The 14,097-nt window shown below is 37.2% G+C and overlaps 1 long non-coding RNA gene across 4 annotated transcripts in view; it reads right to left on the minus strand.

The window, feature by feature from the left end:
• Positions 1–2,127: 2,127 nt before the first annotated feature.
• 8430419K02Rik overlaps positions 2,128–14,097 on the minus strand; it is a 31,760-nt gene continuing 19,790 nt past the window's right edge. The window contains exons 3-4 of one of the 4 annotated variants that reach the window (XR_001780165.2): positions 7,415–7,507; positions 2,128–3,631 (exon numbers count right to left, since the gene is read on the minus strand). This is a non-coding gene — a long non-coding RNA (RIKEN cDNA 8430419K02 gene). Of the gene's footprint in view, positions 3,632–6,201; positions 7,508–14,097 lie in introns of those variants that run through there. The other 3 variants (XR_003949854.1, XR_003949856.1, XR_003949855.1) reach the window with 3 other exon arrangements.

Raw genomic sequence — 14,097 nt, forward strand, 5'->3', positions numbered from 1 at the left:
GAGGATGAGAGTCAAGATTCATTTCTCCACAATTACCAAATGTAGTTGCTATTACTATTGTGCTGTATTTCCTTGCAAGCTTTAAAATGATTAAATGCACCAGTAAGTAAAGGTTCTGTCCTGTCCTAACTCTTCATGTGCTTCCCTCACAAAGCTTGACAATACTCCAGAGACCATCAGAATCACCCATCTATACCTTCATACTTTTATTATATATAAGTACGTGCATAAAACAATATACTGCATGACAAGTTGCATTTAATTGTATTTTAACCTTCATATGTGTGAGCCGTGCCCTTCTGCAAACTGCCATTATGATTCAATACTATAATAATAATATTGGTCCACATGTACACATAGAGAGAATTAATTGATTCATGACAGAATCACAACACTTGTCCATGATCAGACTGACCTATCAGTTGTTCTTCTTGTTGGATATACATATACATGCATTTTATATATACATATGTACATACACACACTCACAAACACACACACACACACACACACATATATATATATATATAAGGATATATACATATATATGATTTTTGCTATTAGCATATATTTAAATATTTTCAGTAGTATCTCATTGTTGCTTTAACTTATGTATAACTATTTCATGTTTATCTGTTATTTGGGTTGTTATTGTTTACAATGTCCTCTTCTAAGTGATATTCAAGCTTACTTGTCTGTGTCTTCTCTCTTGTTTATTCTTTGGGTCTGTAGAGTGTAACATGGTTATCCTGTATTTTATGGCTAATATCCACTTATAAGTAAGTACATACCATGCATATCCTTTTGGGACTGGGTTACCTTACTCAGAATGATGTTCTCAAGTTCCATCCACTTCCTTGCAAAATTAATGATGTCTTTGTTTTTAATAGCTAAATAGTATTCCCCTGTGAGGATGCACCACATTCTCTTTATCTTCATTTGAGGAACATCTAGGTTGTTTTCAGTTTCTGGCTATTGCAAATAAAGCTGCTATGAACATAATTGAGCAAGTGTCTTTGTGGGATGGTGGAATCTTCACCAACTCTACATATGACAGTGGGGTAATATCTAAAACGTATAAAGAACTCAAGAAGTTGGATGCCAACAACCCAAATAGTCCAATTTTAAAATGGGGAACAGAGCTAAACAGAGAATTCTCAACAGAGGAATCTCAAATGGCCAATAAACACTTAAAGAAATGTTCCACATCATTACATCAGGGAAATACAAATCAAAACAACTCTGATACACTGGTCAGATTGGCTAAGATAAAAATCTCAAGTGGTAGCCCATGCTGGGGAGGATTCGGAGTAAGGGGAACACTTCTCAATTGTTGATGGGAGTGCAAACTTGTACAACTACTTTGGAAATCCATTTGTCATTTCTCAGAAAACTGGGAATAGTTCTACTCCAAGACCAAGCTACACCACTCCTGAGCATATACCCAAAAGATGCTCCAATGTCCCCAAAAGAACACCTCTCCTTTTAAGGAATGCAACTCGGTGTTTTGTAAACAGATTCTTAGTTATGCGACCATCATCACTATTTAATTTCAGAATATTGTATTATCATCCAAGGAAATCCCATTCCTACTAATAATTACTCATTTTGTACCTACACCCCACCCACAAAATGACAACCACTAATTTACTTCCAACTCTACAAATCTACATTTGGGAGATTTCTTATACAAGTGGATTCTTTACAACATGAGCTCTTTGTCACTGAGCATAATGGGTGCAAAGATTCATCCATGTTGTAGCACGGAGCAGTATTATGATCCTTTTTATGGTTACGTAGTATTTCCTTATGTGGGCGTACTATTTCTTGTTTATCTATTCATAGAAATTGTGATCTCTTCCACATTTGGACTACTCTGAGTAATGCTGCTCTAGGCGTGCATATACTTGTTTGGGGATGGACATGTGTTTTCAATTCTCTTGGCTCTGTGCCTAAAAGTGGAATTGCTAGGTCATATGGAAACTCTATGTTTAATGTTTTGAGGGAGTGCCAGACTATTTCCAAACAGCTGTTGCATTAACTTTTCCTGGGAAGATGCGAGCAAACGCTTACTCACCCCAGACAGGACTTCAACAATAAAGGAAAAAAAAAAAGATTCCACCCAAGTCTTGGTAAATTAATGAATTTAATTGTGATTACTTACATAAGCATGTGTGAGGAGGTACCTACAGAAACATGGACAAATCAGAAACAGCTACACAACCCAAGAGAAGTCCCTGTCCCAGCAGCCAGCCTGTGTGAGTTACTTATATGTCATCATGAAAAGGTGGGGCTGTATGAGCCCCTTACCCCATTACTGAATGTTATTGAGCCCAGTCTTTTGAGGATCTCAATTAGGCATTCACAGCTGCTGAGTGTTCAAGAAGGCAACAGTCATGTCATGTTGGAGGAAAGCACACCAGAGCAGCAGCTGAACCATTTGGCATCCGCACCAGCCGTGAATGAAGATTCTAATTTTGACATGTACTCTTCGGCATTCCAACTGACCCTCTTTTCTAATCAAAGCCATTCTAGTGGATATGAGATGATGTACTGTGTTATGGTGGCTTTGATGTTCATTTATCTAGCTATGCCGACCATATCTTCATGAGCCTAGTGGCCATCAGTATGTCTTTGTGACTAAATATTAATTCAAACCCTTTGCTTACTTTTAATTTAATTATCTCTGTTCATCATGGATACTAGTACATTATTAGATATGGTTTCAAGTTATCTTTGTCTTTTTATGTTACTGCACTTTAATGAACCAATTTTCAGAGTCTAATTTATCTTGTTTTTCATTCACATTTGTGCTTTTGATGCTATGTTTAAAGAACTGTTGCTTAATTTAAGATAATAAGTTTACTCTTTTTTTTTTTCTTCTCGATGTTCAATATATAGTATGGCATGTGGGAGGAAGCAGACAATGTGATGCCCATGAATGAAAATGTCAAAATGAAACCAAAGATTTGGACAGCTAGCCTAAAACTACGTAAAAATGAAAGTGCTATACTTTCAGTACATATCTGAGCCTGTACCACGGAGATTAGCTTTTACCTGCTATAAGGTGCATGTCCGGCTCCACTACTCTGCCTGAGGTAACACAATGACCCTTTTCCTGGTGATCCTCTCTGATTCCATAAAGACTTCCTTAGCATCCTGGCACAATAGCTTCCTACCATTTCCCCTAAAAGGTTGAAGTTTTGTTTGTCCCTTTTTTTGGTTTCGTTCTGTCTTGGATTTTGTGTTCATGTAAAGTGAGAGTCACATTTTCTGTCTTCCATTGACAACCATTTGCACAGTGGTGTTTGATAAAATTTCCATCTCTGCTGAGCCACGATGCCATCTCTTCTACCATAAATCTCCACACAGCCTTCCTTATGTTACTGGAACTTCTAGTTCATCCTCCTGTTTCCTCTAACATCTACTTTACCATAGCTTTACATACAAAGGCACAGAATCTTCATTTGTGAACTTCTACTTGGCTTCTTCTCACATCCACGTTAGTACTCCTGCTTGTTCCAGTTATTTATTGTAACCATTTCAGGAACTGTTTACTGGTTCTGTCTGCTGGTTCCTGCTGTGGGAGCCTCTCTTCATAATCTGATATCATCCTTATAGAAATTTCTTTCTGGGAGAGATTAAGAATAAGAAAATACCATGAAGAGAGATTTCATTTAGTACCTTCTTTTAGAGGACATCTGTTTATTTGAAGTTTCTACATGATGACAACAAACACTTTTCTAGCCATGATATTTTGACTTCAGTTAGGCAGTTTTCCTACATTTGCTTGTGTCCTTAAGCATATGACAACATCCTTCCAACTTTCCTGGGCTAATTGGACCTTTTTAAATCCTCCTGAGGTAGACAAGACTTTTGTGAAGACTTCTAGTAGTAGTATTTTTAAGTACAAAATTAATGTAGATTGAAAAGTTAAATTCAAATTAACACAGTTGAGTGTTTGCACAAACTAAGGGTAAATGGTTATCACATCCAGACATATTTCTTTATAACAAAGCCAAATGTCATTGTACTTTCAAATTTGATGAGAAGGATAAGAGCCATATGGTAAGTCTTCCTAAAATAATGGGATACAGAATGATCTCATCTCCTTTTAGTTACAGAAAAAGTGCCTATCCTTTTGTCTCCTGGCTTGGAAAGGATTTCACACTGCTGGTCAGGCTCTGTCCTGACTGATTACTCTTGATGAACAGAGGCAATTCCACTAACATCAACTTATTTCAACGTAGCCAACAGATCATGGAATTGGCGAAGTAAGTCTTATCTTTTACGTTACACATAACATTGACATCTATGTCATCCAAAGACGTTTCTAATCTAGTCTTTGAATTTAATTTATATATCTTAAAAATTAACTTACAGTGGGATTTTTAGAGGCAATTCTTTTTTTTCTTTCTTTTTTTTTAATTTGATTTTTTTGTTACATTTCAAATGTTATCCTCTTTCCTGGTTTCCCCTCAAAAATCCCCTATCCCCTCCCCCCTCTGCCTGCTCACCAACCCTCTCACTCCTTCTTCCTGGCCCTGGCATTCCCCCACACTGGGGTATAGAGCCTTTGCAGGACCAAGGGCCTTTAAAGGTAATCTTAATAGTCATTTTTCATCATTCACAAGTTTTGTAGTATCTCTGATTTTTTACATTAAAACATCTCTAGGATTTTTGGGGGTTTGTTTGTTTGTTTGATTGATTGATTGCTTGTTTTGTTTTGCAGAATTTAGCCATCATGAGTACTGAGTAGAAAATCCCTCTTTTAATGATGCAGATGACATAACCTATCCATAGAATTTGTAACAAGCAGAGTCGTCCTAAAAAGATACATAACTCAAAGAAATACCACTATTAAAGCTATGTCTTATGAGTTTTAGTAAGGAAATTTTAAGCCCCTACTTTATGAGAAAGTTCTATGTCTTGCTTAGTATGCCTTTCAAAGTAAGAATATTTAAAATGAACCTCTAGTAACAACCAATAGGTTGGCTTTTCAAATGCAGTTTAATTCCTCCTTAAAAGCAATTCCAAATAAAAGAACTAAAACCACATTACACAGGAACTATAAGACACATGAAGTATTTCAGAGACTCGTAACAAAGTTGGCTAAATAACACTAGAAAAGAGAAATATTTTTTCCAATTTTCCTTTGTTATGACTTCTATATAGTAATATTAGTAATTAATGAAAACTAATGATTTGACTTTCTGCATTTAAAAAATTAGCCTATTCAAATTTCTGTTAAAATGTGCTTAATCAAGTACAAATCTTTATCACATTTTCGTAGAAATACACAGATCAGTAGCAACATAATGGGCAATAAGAAACATTTACTCAAGCTATTAAATTCTTGTAATGTTCTTTAAGAGAGGGAAATATGGATCTAATTTGAAGTTACACTTTTAAGAATTCTTATCTGTATCTCTCTAGTGAGCTGTTATTTCTACACATCTGTGGCTATTAAATAGAGAATTTTCTTATTTTATGTTCGTGTAAGTTGGGACCAAAAAGTATGTTTGGGGATTTCTGACATTATAATTATCTTAGCACAATCAAACTATTAGAAGTTTGAGAGGTAGTCATCCAACATACTTCTTTTTATTTTACGGTCATATGAGAAATGAAGTTAAGCCACCCTGTAAGTGAGTCCCTTGGAACAAGAGGATGTAGGACCAGGGATTGTGCAGATGTGGACATCCGGACCCAGGGCTAATGTTATGGTCGATCTAAAATACCTTTAACTACAATACCAAAACTCAGGGCTCAGAGTCCAAAGCCAAACTGAAAACATGAGAGATCTGCAACAGGATAACTCTTATTAATTCAATCAATTAATAAATCACTATAGAGAGTCTACAATTTGCTTTGTGTGTTTAGGCTATCCAAGATCAAACATGGGAAGGAAGGAGGAAAATAAATGCTTAAATAAGTGCAAATTATATATTAGATGATATAAAGATAAAATGAATCTCAAAAGAGGAAAGCAATGAGCAGAAAAAATTTACAGAGATAGAAGTGTGTGCATGTGTATCATTTAAAAGGAGTATTAATAATAGCAGCAGTAATAATTTTTATAAAAATTTACTAAGAGGATGATACATCCTATAGGGAAGGAAGAAATTAAAGTAAGAAGACCAAAAATTAAGGCAACATAAATTTAGAACTAGGGGAGGCCCCAAGGCCCTCATCTCATACCCCTTCAGCCAGGAAGACAATACCCAGACGAGAACACCCATCCTAAAGTCACACAGGCTGGATCCCAGAGTAGAGCTTTCAAGTGGCCACTGGCAGCACACTTGCAGTTCATGGTCTTCCAAAAATTGACAAGAAGGAGTCTAAAGCAACAAAGAAAATTGACCTTGAGAAGAGACAAAGGTCTTGAGTAGAGGTCATGGCTACAAACCACCACCACTGGGGCCTGGATTCCAGAGTTTCAGGCATACAGAAGAGACCATCCCTTCGATTTCCACATGCCATAGAAAGATGCTTAAGGACCTATTAACACGGGGTCCTTATTTGACCACAGCTGTATACAGACCTTTGGCTTGTTCTTTGAAATGCATACTTTTTTCCCTCCAAAACCACTAAACTATCATTTGAGGATGTCTGTAGCGTATCCAACCTTTTGCAGAATCTCTCAGTCAAAACTCGAAACTCCCCAGCCTTTTCCCTTCTCCATCTCAGGAGTGTGAAATCTTATTTTCCACTTCTCTGCTCAAATTTAACAAGCCACCTCCTGGTTAACCTTTTCCTATGAAAGCTGAAAGCAGCAGGCTGTCATCTGACCACCCTAGTGCCACGGACTTCTCCAGTATCCCCACCAGGAACTCTGGGCAGGAGAATGCTGTGCCCTCTGGTGTCCCAAAACGCTCCACTTTACACTGCAGTGCTTTAGACGGTCTACAAAAGAACCTTCCACCAACATTCGAAACCTTTCTACCACATCTCTGCAACTGTCCTCTCACCCTCTAACTGGGAGAGAGAGATTTAGATAGCATTTAATTATCATAGAACTATCAAAGACTGATTAAATGAATCTATGTTGACGCTGGGGTTTTGTTGATGGTGTTATTTTATGGCTCTCTGAGAAGATATGCTCAGTTAAAACACTATGGCTCTCAATTAGGCAGCTGGGTGACGTATAAATATATATTTATGTTTGATGCCTAAGTGGCCATTGGCTCCCCTACTGTTTTACTTAGCTAACAAAACAACTCTATCAAAGTAAGTATTATTCCAAAACCCAACTTCCTGTGCAGAATGCTCCCACATGCCCCATCCGTCTAGCTCTCTGATGAACTACATCGTTTCTTATAAACTGTCCATGGCCCATAAATTTTCAAACATAAAGGCTATTACTGTGCTCTGCAAATCTGCTGAGAATTTGGGCCTTTCAACTCTGTCTTACCTGGCTGAAAATGAGAGCATGAAGAAGTGTCACCTCCGGGCTCTCCCTCTGTCCCCCCATTCACTCTCCATTCAGTGAGAATCACGTACAAGTCTGGAACAAGAGTTTTCTCTGACTAATTCAAAGCAGCTTTAGCATCAAATTAGCATATTTTTCTTTCGAGTGCTACATGGAAGAGTAGAGAAAAAAGAGGCTTGGGCAGTTTTATAATTAATCTAGGCAGTAACTTAGAAAAATCCAGAAGATTAAAAGGAGAAAGAAAGGAAGGAGAGAGGGGAAGGGAGTTCTCTTTTCACCTTTATTTTTATTTTATATGTATGAACATTTTTGTCTGCATGTATGACTGGTGCCCAAGGAGGCCAAAGGGGTGAAAGATACCTGGGGACTGGATGTTGTGACTTGCCATGTGGGGGCTGAGAATGGAACTCTGGTCCTCCTGGAGAATAATCAGTGATCTTACAACTCTCTCCAGTAAAAGTCTTATTTTTAAACACTAGCAGCCAAATCATTTGTGATGGTGGCAGGATGAGAATTGAGAAAACACATCTTAGTCTCAGTCTAAAGTATGTTACCCAGGACGGAATGAGTACTCTGAAAAGGGAAGGTGTCATCCCCTGTCCCATATGTGCCTTTCTGCTATGGTCATCTCCTAGATACAACTGATGTTTGAGTAAGAACCAAAATTTCAGAATGAAGAATGGAAACCTGACGTGCCTGTGCTCTGAACTTTCTTGTTGGTTTATCACTAATTCCATGGTTTTATTTGATGATTTCAACAATAATGACGGACAGTATTACCAGTCTGTTAACTCCATCGGACAACAGTGGTATCAATCAGCAATTGGCATTTGCTTCAGACAACATCAAATACAGCTGAATGTTTTCCATCATCAAACCACTTAAACTTATGGACAATAGACAGTATGGTCTCATGAGAAAATTGCTGTTTTTTGGGGTATTTTTTTTCCAAGCAAAAAATAGAAGACTCTTGGAAAGAAGGAAAGAGAAAGTTTGTGTGTTTGGTCTATTTGCTTCAGGCAGTTTCACCAGCCTTTTCTTGTTCTGGAACATCTCACCCCACCACCTTCATGATTCCATTCACATTTTATTAAGTAAATGCTGAGCTGTTCTTGTTATCATTAGCCTCGTTGACCGAAAAACACGGTATTCTGTTGAAGAATTCTTCAGGCAACATAAGGAAACTGTGAACGGTATGTGTATTTAGTATTGAGTGGGCCACCATATTCTAGAGAAGAATGACAGCCTTAATCACATTAATACTGTTTAAATTTTCTCTCCTGGGTAGTTACAAACAAAATGCAAAAATATTCATCAAGTAGATTAACCTTATCCAGTTTAAAGAACCTGGGGAATAAGAGAACCTCACTGACTAGTCGTCTGAAACGTGTCTTTCACCATATTCCCACTACTGATGAATTAAGGATATGAAGGCAGCTTTATCTTTTATTTCTTGAAAAATATTATTTGCTGTACTATGTGCACAGTCCACAATGACTAGGAATTAGAGCTGGCGTGTTATAATTTTCCCTGCTATTTCTATAGATGATTTACACCAAAAAATCCTTTTCAGTGGAAATAATCAAAATTAAAGTATGGTACGTTACTGTGGCATGTTGCTGAAGCCCTTGATGAAACAACCCTAGAAGACCAAGGATGATGTAAAAGGAATACAGGAAATTCACTGTCTGCTCAGAGAGTTGATAATTCAAACTGAATTGAATTGCTGATTGTTGTATAGGCTGAGTTCATTTTGTCTGGCAAGTTTTCTTTACAGAAGATCATAAGAGCTCACTGGGAACCTTTGACTGGGGAGTAATAGGTAACCGCATGTCATATACTCACAGCACAGGGGCATGAAACTCTACTTCCTAACAGCTGTCCAGACAGACGTTTAAAACATAAGTTCTATAAAAATATTTTTTCAACTTCTAGAAAAATATCTGGGAATCATTTATTGTGTAAAAGCCACTTTTTTAAAACAACTTTACTATCAACAATTAATGCAATGGATTGAAAAGCCATTAACTTAGGCTGAGCTTTCCATAAAAATTTGATCGAACAGAAAGTAAAAAGACTCATAAGCAGTTCTTTTTCTATCTGTCCATTCACAGTCACCTTTACCATTTACATGTCTTGTGGAGAAACAGAAAATATAGTTTCCAACTTTCATTATCCTCTTGATTTGAATCAGAGTTGGAAGCAACTTGATCTTGAAAAGTGGTCATTACCCTTGACAGCAACAATAGTCATGTTACCTTAGAACACGGCTAAACAGTTACCTCAACTTATCACTTCCTACACAAGGAAACAACTGCTTAGCACTAACATCCTGATAATATTAGTTAAAACTTAAACGAGTTAGGAAGTGATTTTTAAATAAATTTGGTGTCTCCAGTTTCCTCCATTTTGGACACTTGCTGAAACTTGTACATCACCCTATACATACTGCAGAATTATTTAGTAACTATCATTAAACAAAGGCAGCCTGGTTGGGAACTGCTCACCAGCCAACTTGTTTATTATAAAGGGCTTTTCAGGTAGAGCAGATAAGTTAGTCAGTAACCAAAAAAAAATATGTAAACCTAATTTACCTAGTTTATTACTGATAAAGGTGTGGAACGTGGACTTCTGAGTAAATGCCCCTGGAAGCAAGCTTTGGTGGCTGGAGCCTCGGTCCCACAAGGCATTCAAATCCTACACAGATTTTCTGGTTCAGGGAGGAACAATTCACAACTGCCTTGACTTCTGCTGTTTATCTGCCCATAGAAGATACGTTTTTTGCTTTAGTATGAGTATGTAGTTTCTTATTTCCATTTTCCTACAAAGTTTACTTTGCTGTCATTCAAGATAGAGGGAACCTTTCACATAGCTCACAACTCTCATAGGCTTTTAATATCTGTAATTTTCAACAATATCAGGAGGAATTGTTAGAAGATTTTAATGTTGCATCCTGTTTAAAATGTTTGGTATTTGTGTGTGTGTGTGTGTGTGTGTGTGTGTGTGTGTGTGTGTGTGTGTGTGCACATGTGTTCAATGACATGTGAAATCAGACTAGATAGCAAGTGCTTTTGTCTGCTGGGTCATCTTAAGAACCCTGATGTCCTGTTCCCTCCGGGCCTGCAATTCTTCCTCTAAATCTTCTCTCAGAGTCTTCAAGCTCCGTCCATTGTTTGACTTCAGGTTTCTGCATCTGTCTGAGTCAGCTGTTGGGTGGAGCCCTCAGAGGACAGCCATGTTAGACTCCTGTCTGCAAGCATAACATGGTATCATTAATTGTGTCCGGGATTGGTGCTTGTCTATGGGATGGGTCTAGAGTTGAGCCAGTTATTGGTTGACTGTTAAAGACCAATAGAGTCAACTAACCTGGACCCTTGGGGCTCTCAGAGATGAACCACCCACCAAAAAAACCATACACGGGCTGGAGCTAGGTCTTCCACTTCCTATGTAGCAGATACACAACTTGGTTTTCATGTGGGTCCCAAACAACTGAAATGGGGGCTATCCAAAAGCTTGTTACTTGTCTGTGGGATATGTTCTTCTATCCAAGCCGCCTAGTCTGGCCTCAGTGTGAGAGAATGCACCTAGCCTAACAGAGACTTGATGTGCCAGGGTGGGGGATACCCAAGAGACCCCCACCCACTCAGAAGAGAAGGGGAGGTAGGGATAGAAAAGGATGTTGGAGGAGGTGACCAAGAGGGGGACAATGAGCAAGATGTAAAGTGAATAAGTAAAAAAAATGAATGAATTAATTAATTAATTAATTTTAAAAAGAACACTTATATCACAGTCTTACCTAGCAAATGTTAGCAGAAAAAAAAATCATGAAGAAACACAATTAAAGCCACAACCCCATGGAATACTTCTTCTGCTTCTGGCCTTCTGGCAGAACTCAGACATGTAATTCTACTTAGTTGCAAGACATGTAGGAGAGGTGGGGAATTTTTATAACTTAAAAGGCAAGGGTTCCCTTCTTCAAGAGGAAGTGGAAGTCTGCCATACTATAGGTAATTTTATAAATGGTTACAGTTGCTATATTAAAAGAAAAAGGGATCAAGAAAGGAAACTCCTGCATGGGAAGACTCCTCTATATTCTATGCCAAAGCTATACTTTATAAGAGATGTATACAGCTTTTATTCCTTGCACAAATCCCACCAGCTTTCCTAAAATTCAAGTTCAAAGTTAAATATTAAATGCAATATACCATGAAGTGGTAACTCTAGAGGAGGATTAAGTTTTGAGGCTAGGGCACTCATGAATACAATTAGCTGCCCTTATGAAAGGGTTACAGTAATTAGCAAGGTGCAGTTCTGTCCATCCAGTCTTCTGCCCTATGTGTACACAGCAATCCTCTTCTACAGATGACCAGGGCCAGATACTTGCTTGCTTTTGAATGCCTCCCACCTCCAGAAATGTAAGATATAGAGTTATTTTCTTAAGTATTTCATTAAAGTCACACAAAAAGTCTAAGAAATCTCTAAACGGCTAAGGAAAGAGATTTTCTGAATGAAAAAGGAACTTGCCAAGGATGTCTTAATTCACAGCAGTGACTCTTTATGGCACCAGATTGGTATTTCTGAAGGCCACATTCATCCCACCCAGTCCACATAAGAAGTTGGCATGCCAGCCTCTCATTCGACCTCTCAATACACCAACGAGGTTAAGCAAACCTTACGACACAGGTTACAGTGATTTTCAGAACTGCATTGACCTCAAAAGAATGTTTTCTGCCTTTGAAGTGAATAGTAATTCTTCTTTACTAGTGCATTTACAATTCAATATATTTTAATGTCAAAATGGCTCAATTACAATGGAATTTGAGAAAACCTACAGCCAGGGTAGTTTTATTAAATCTCAATGGTCTTTATAATGTGGCAAATTAACATTTCCCTTGCATGACTGTCATTCTGATATACACAGTTCTGAAATAGTTAAGTGAAGTGAGCATCATTTTTAATGATGGCTTTCATGTAAGAAACATGTGTATTTATGGATCTTCTGGTAATTCTCTACATTAATTGCTTGACCTCAAAGTGACCAGAGAAGGTCAAATTTTCTGTAATGTCTCCAAGTGGCACATTTTCATGTCTAACTTAGCTGAAAAGTATATAAAAGCTAAGGCTGCCTGAAAGTGCCCAAATAGCTCTGTCATTAAAATGACCTCAAAATGCAAGTTAATCCTTCCAAGGTCAATTGTAATTTATGTTCAATTAACTGGCTCAAGAAACCTGTTTCAGACAGAAGCCAGAAATTAAGAAGTCCATTGCCTGAGTTTTCGATGGGAAACTCTTTTTGTAATAGCCACTGTCAGGAGACCTGAGTGAGAGACTCTTGATGCCACTGTCCCTAACCAGGCAGTTAAGTCTCCTCTCTCCGTCCAGCTGACCACAATGCCTTGCTCTAGGGATGATCTGAAAGCTTGAAGGGTTCAAATGGAAGCTGCATTATTTCTGTGCTTACTATGTGTGAACAAAGAAAAGCCTCAGTCTATTTCAGCATGGAAAATGCAAATTCAAGAATCCTTTACATCACATCAAAAAGCATAGAAGATACATTTGGAGGTGTTTCACCTAAGAAAATATAAGGAATTTTATACAAATACAAATAAGGGTATCGTAAATCATAGCCACTAAACAATGAATCTATTTGTCCATCCTTATGGAAATAAATAAAAGAAAGATATAGTCAGGAGAAGGCAAAACACTTCCTTGCTGTAAAATATTAAGGTATAAATATATTAAAATAACCAATTATTAGCTAGGATAGATTATTAAGTTATAGAATATTAAGTTTAAAATGTCAATGCTACAAAACCAATGTGGATATCAATTCCAAAGAATAAAGATTTGGTGAGGAACCAAACATTTATATGAATATTCCCTAAATGCATTTCATTCATCTACCACCTTCCCATCAAAGTGATCTGTCAGTGTCACCCATGTGAGGACACAGTAACATGATGTGCCCACTGATATACACACTGAGGCCACAGCATCATTTCTGGGCACTACTGTTAACAACACATAGCCTAATCCCAACTAAAATGCAGCAGAGACCAGCTACAGACATTCACACATAAACTAGAGATCATAAAAGAGCATGAAGGTTAAAAAGTGCCTCAGAATTAAGGACACTGGAAAGACATGGCAAGCAAGATATAACATAGGATCTTACATTGGAGTCTAAGTCAGAGAAAAGATAACAGAAAGAAAACATTGTAACAATAACATATGAATATGGGTTGTGCGTTAGATAATTAAATTGCATTTGTTTTAGATTTCCTAAGTTGGCTGATCATTCTCTAATTATGTTTTTTAAATTGTCCAGTTTATTTCCAGTGACATATGGACTGAAATATTTTGTAGGAAAGAAGTATATTATCACTCAAATGATTCGTAAAAAGATTATATGAGTTACATGAAAAAAAAGTTAAAATATTTAACTATATACTGTGAATGATATCTAAGTAAAGGATAAAAGAAATGTTTTCACTATTGCTCCTACTTCTATATAATTTGAAGCTTACAGTCACATAATGTTGATTAAATTTTTTATTAAAGGTATTAAAGAATGTAACATTTAAGACTATGGCAAAACAAAGTCATTACAAACAAAGTTATGTCATTACAAACAAAGACATGAATACGATGAAGTTGTATCTGGT

The sequence above is a fragment of the Mus musculus genome, chromosome 11, assembly GCF_000001635.26.
Source record: "Mus musculus strain C57BL/6J chromosome 11, GRCm38.p6 C57BL/6J".
Lineage (NCBI taxonomy): Eukaryota > Metazoa > Chordata > Mammalia > Rodentia > Muridae > Mus > Mus musculus.